The sequence below is a fragment of the Arachis hypogaea genome, chromosome 18 (assembly GCF_003086295.3).
Source record: "Arachis hypogaea cultivar Tifrunner chromosome 18, arahy.Tifrunner.gnm2.J5K5, whole genome shotgun sequence".
NCBI lineage: Eukaryota > Viridiplantae > Streptophyta > Magnoliopsida > Fabales > Fabaceae > Arachis > Arachis hypogaea.
In genome coordinates, this window is record NC_092053.1 from 121,661,974 (window position 1) to 121,667,340 (window position 5,367).

General features: G+C 30.5%; 1 long non-coding RNA gene across 3 annotated transcripts; it reads right to left on the reverse strand.

Annotated features, from left to right (window-relative positions):
- Positions 1-900: 900 nt before the first annotated feature.
- Positions 901-4,497, reverse strand: LOC114925836 (uncharacterized). 3 transcript variants are annotated; one of them, XR_011875904.1, is made up of 6 exons: positions 3,934-4,497; positions 3,442-3,485; positions 3,010-3,091; positions 2,113-2,353; positions 1,440-1,553; positions 901-1,156 (listed from the first exon to the last, which is right to left on the reverse strand). It is a non-coding gene; the product is annotated as an uncharacterized lncRNA (long non-coding RNA). The 3 variants fall into 3 exon arrangements; XR_011875906.1 differs by having other exon boundaries at positions 2,902-3,091; XR_011875905.1 differs by lacking the exon at positions 3,010-3,091 and having other exon boundaries at positions 3,934-4,481.
- Between the last annotated feature and the right edge of the window lie 870 nt (positions 4,498-5,367).

The following is a 5,367-nucleotide window of genomic DNA, read 5'->3' on the forward strand; positions in this document are numbered from 1 at the left end:
TGTCAATCAATCTCTCCATTTTGTGGGTGGCTCCTCGGAGTTGGTAGACAACCCCATTTCATAGGTGATTTGTATGACATGGGGCTGTATATTCTTAAAATTATTTTCATGCATGCGTAATCGAGGAATTAATGGTTTTTCTTTGTTTATTTTAATAAAAAAGCCCTATCCCGCATTAATCTTTGACCTTTTTCATATTTATGTAGGGTGGAATTTAGTGGCATGCATTTTATGACTTGCTAATTGCTATTTAAGTCTTAATTCCATTGCAATTTCAAAATTAGATAAACACATGTATGTACGCACTACAATAAATTCGGGCTGACAATTCTTTAAAAACGTTGCCTATAATACGAAAAAGTGTTGCTTTTGATCAAAGACAACACTTTCTGACAAAACGCAACGCTTTTTGGGGTTGGCTATACGGCCGTTACCTTTGGTCTAAGCCAACGCTTTTATGTATCAAAGAGAACTTTTTTTATGGCAACCTTCAAAAAACGTTGCCTTTTCTACAAAAAAGGCAACTCTTGGAAAGGGTTCCCTTAGAGCACCCAAAGACAACGCTTTAGATAAGACTTTATGTCAACACTTTTTACGAGTTGTATTTACATAAAGCAACACTTGTCCAGATTTTTTTTAAGTTGTCTTTTCATATACCTAAAGCAACACTTGTCCAAATTTTTTTAAGTTGCCTTTTTTATAGACCTAAAGCAATGCTTATCTAAGTTTATTTATAGTTGTCTTTTTCTAATATCTAAAGCAACACCTTATTGAGTTTTTCTTAAGTTCTCTTTTTTTTTATATCTAAAGCAATATATTTTATCTTTATTATATTTATATGACATTTAAAGGAACAATATTTAAATATTTAAATTCAATTAAATCAATATAACAAGAGAATGAGCTAATAAAAATATATTGCATATATATAGAAAGGTCTTCTAAGTACTAATTAACATACTTGCTAAGTTACCAAGTCAAATAAATGATAAACATAAGTAAACAAAATACATGTTTTTCTCATGATGAAATTGAACAAAAAAGAAACTGGTTTTCCAATTGAAACCAAAAAGACTTTGTGCTTCACCATTGTGCCAAGAGTTGCCTTTATCTCTTTAGAAAACTTCATCCAACCATAAGAAAGTCGCAGTCAAATCTAAATGGACAAAAAAAATATAGTCAAAACATTAGCCTAACAATAACATGTGTATTCAAGTGTTACAACAATAGTAGCAACTAAAACAGCAACCACGACAGCCATAAGACAGCCACCATGACAGCCATTAAACAGCCATAAAATAGCAACCATGACAGCCACAATACAACCATAAAGTATCAAATAAACTAGCAACCATGACAGCCATAAAACAACAACTAAAACAACAACCAAAACAACTATAAAACAGCAACTAAAACAAGAAAATTATCGAATAACTTACAATAAATTATGGTTCAAAGTGTTTCTTCTTGATTCTTGTCTTGTATCGCTTCCATGCTCCTTAAACACCCGTCATCACCCATAATTTTGAGGATTTTGGAAGAATGAACTTTGACTACAAATACATCGATTTCATCATATCATATGAATAAAAAGATTATAAACATATGGCATAAATATAAAAATAAATGGAGCTTACATTAATATACTTTCATATGCGTTTTTTAATTTGCCTAGGCACAGCTTTTCAATTAGTGTACATCAAGGTAATAAAATCACTATTCCTTTCCATTGTTCCAATAAAATTGGTTACTTCCTTCACTCTTTGAGGAGTTGGCCCCATGGCTACTCCACGATCAAAAGTCACTTTCTCCCTTTCTTTTCAAGTTCTTGCATAAATCTTTAGGCATCTTATTTTTTCATGAGTTTTTTTAACCTTTGGAGTTTCTAAATTAAAAAATTGAGAAATAGTACAAATTAAAATAAAAAAAAACCACTATTCATATAGAAAGGGACAGCCGTGAATCATATAGAAGTCTTTCCAAATTAAACAAGTATATGCACATGTTACTATTCATATAGAAAGGAAAGCTGTGAATCAAATATGAATTTGTAAAACAAATGATGATAATCAGAAAATGTAAAATAAATAGTAACAAACAAAAGGACATCACCTTCTACATGAGCATCTTCCATAACTTGGTCTGCTTCCACATCAAAATTGTCATTTTCATATTCACCAACATAATCTTCCTCATGGGGATATGAAAATTTCCTCCATCATTTGGGAATGGCCTAGATCTATCATCCTCAGTAATTGGAACTTCAATATGCTCCTATTCTCTTTTCAAATGAGCTTGATACTTTTTTACTAGCCTTTTCCTCTTTAAAGTTGCTCCATTTTTCATTATGTTGCTGTATAAAAATATTAAACAGACATAAAACAGCACAATAAGAAGCAAATCAAGTAGTGAAACATAACAAAAATTGCCAAATTCTATATCATATAAAAAAAGCAAAATGAGGAGAAAATCAAATAGTGAAACATAATCACTAATTTCACTTGATGGTAGGGGCTTCTTTCAAAAAGTTACATGGGTAGAGACTGAAATAAAGGCCTTCTTATTGTACAAAGACTAATTTTAACATTGATGATATATATATAACAGCTAGATTTATATTTTAACTATAAAAAGGTTTATTTCAAAAGGAACACCATGAATATATACACTACAACAAATTCAGGTTGAGGCAACCCTTTAAAAATATACTGACTTGCAAAGTTGATGAACTTTCAAGTTTCTAATGTTATTTGTTTAAGAAGTCCTCATCCCAAAACTCACATAAACCAATGAAAATTGGTTACTGCATCTATAATTCATGTCTCTCATGCAGTCAGGATTAGTGTATTACTTTTTCTTTTATGGTATAACATAAAATGCACACGATAGTGATGGGGATACCGATCAAATACAGGCATGATGACCTAATCGAATACCAACGGTGAACACGTTCATCAATGTCCTCAAACAATGCAATTTATGCAAACTTGACAGTTAGTTTGTCTTAACCTCTATTGATTACAAGGTTTCACTCTTGGGGCAAATGTTTCGGCAACAAGCAAAGGGAAGGCGATGGTTGCATCGCATGGACCTGGTTTAATGAAATCAACATATTTGTAAGCATAGAGATTAAGACAAAATATTTATTCATGACTTACATTACATAAATCTTTAGAAGTCCAACAAATATAACAAGAACAATGGACATCAGCATATTTTACAATTTTGCTAATGTTAGTAGAAATTATGGTTGTATTTTATAATATAAAATTGGATGAACCTTGGAATTTTCAGTCATATTCTAAATCAGGATGATGATTGATGATATTAGCTGGCTACAATAACCCAAAAATATGAAACTATAGCCATAGCATTCACCGCAGCAATTTAGAGAATTCTGACAAGAAAAAAAGTAATTGTGAAATCATATAGAGGATGTACCTTAACAGTTTTTGCAGATCCTCGTATTATTCTCCAGGAAACAGCTTCAAAAATCAGAATTATTAAGAAGCCCCAAAAATTAAGATTCAATGCATTCAAAAATTCATAATCAAAATGCAGAAAAATTCAGAAAATCTTAAGAAACAATAATCAGAACCATGAAAACTTTGGAAAAATTGAAATAAAACTCCTAAAATTAGAATTATTAAGAAGCCCCAAAAATTAAGATTCAATGCATTCAGAAATTCATAATCAAAATGCAGAAAAATTCAGAAAAACCCTAAGAAGCAACAATCAGAACCATGAAAACTTCAGAAAAATTGAAATAAAACCCCTAAAATCAGAATTATTAAGAAGCCCCAAAAATTAAGATAGATTCAATGCATTCAGAAATTCCATTTTCATACTAAAATTCAGAACATTTCTAATCTTCATTCACAATCAATGCATTCAGAAATTTCATTCCATAGTAAAATTTAGAAGCTTTCTTACCAATAAACAAAGAAGGAGGAGGGGGTTACAGCTGCGTGTAGTATTGTGAGACCTTGCGAAGAGAAGAAGGCGAGACAGGGGAAGAAGTGGAAGCAGGAACAGGAAAGGGGTTTCTCGAAGAAGACCCTCTACATGGAGCCGAGACAGGAAGATGAGGAGCCGTGGAGCAGCGTGCGTGGAGGAGAGCACCGCGCCGACGCCTATGGAGGAGAGCAATGCGCAGAATCCCGTGGAGGAAAGCAATGTGCCGACGACCGTGGAAAGGAGCACCGCGCCGTCGCCGTTTGGGGTGGACAGCACTGCGATTGAGAGCTGCGGTCATTGTGGAGGAGAGCCGCAATCGGTGGAGGGTGTGTGGCCGAGAGCTGCGGTCGTTGTGGAGGAAAGCCGTGATCGGTGGAGGGAATGTGGCCGTCTGTGTGGTTCGTTTCAAATGTTAGGGTTACAGTATAGTGATGAAGTGATGAAGCTAGGTGATGAAGGAAGTGTTGAACTGATGAAGCAATTGTGTCTTTTTTTTTTCTAAGTTATTTGATTGGAAAATAATTGGTTATGAAAAGTTTCTCTCAAATTTGTAACTCTGAATAATTTTAGGCAACTTTTTATAAATGTTATTTAATTAATTTTTTTTATAATTTTTATAAAATATTGTATTTTTATTTAAAAATGTTGTCTTAAATATTTTATATTGTAACATTTGTTGAGTGTTGTTTTAGTTATCAAAGACAATAATTTTTGTGGGTTGCCAAAAAATTGGTTATCTTAGCCTTATTCAAAGGTAACTCGTCAAAAATATTGTCTTTGCCTATCTAAGACAACTTTTATTAAATGTTGCTTCGAATAAGAGTTACCTTAGGCCAAAAATATTGTAGTGACGGTAAAAGTCTACATGTGTGAATAAATATATATAGAGAGAGTTGCACTAATTTTATTATTCTAATTTTTTATAATATGTGTTATTGTTCTTATTAAAAATACTAAATTAAATAAAAAATTAACTATAAATAATAATAAAAACATAACTATTAAAAAGTTAGAATCCAAAATAATAATACAAATAAGATTATTGAAAATACTTAGAAAGAATACTAAAATATATTATTTTATATATTATTTTTAGTTTAATAAATAAATATTAATTTTATTATAGAAAAAATACTTAAAAATTGTTAATTTTTATATTATTTTTAATTTTATAAATAAATATTAATTTTTATTATAATAGTAAAAAATTATAACATACTAAAATTGAGTACTATAGAAAAATATACTACAAGAAGTATTAAAAAAGATTAAATACACTTAAAAAAATAATATTATAATTTAATATTATATTTTTTTAGTAATTAACTAATTATTTATCTAAAAGTAATTTTAACTAATATTATTCAAACAATATTCATTTTATTAAAATCAATTTTAGTATAGAATTGC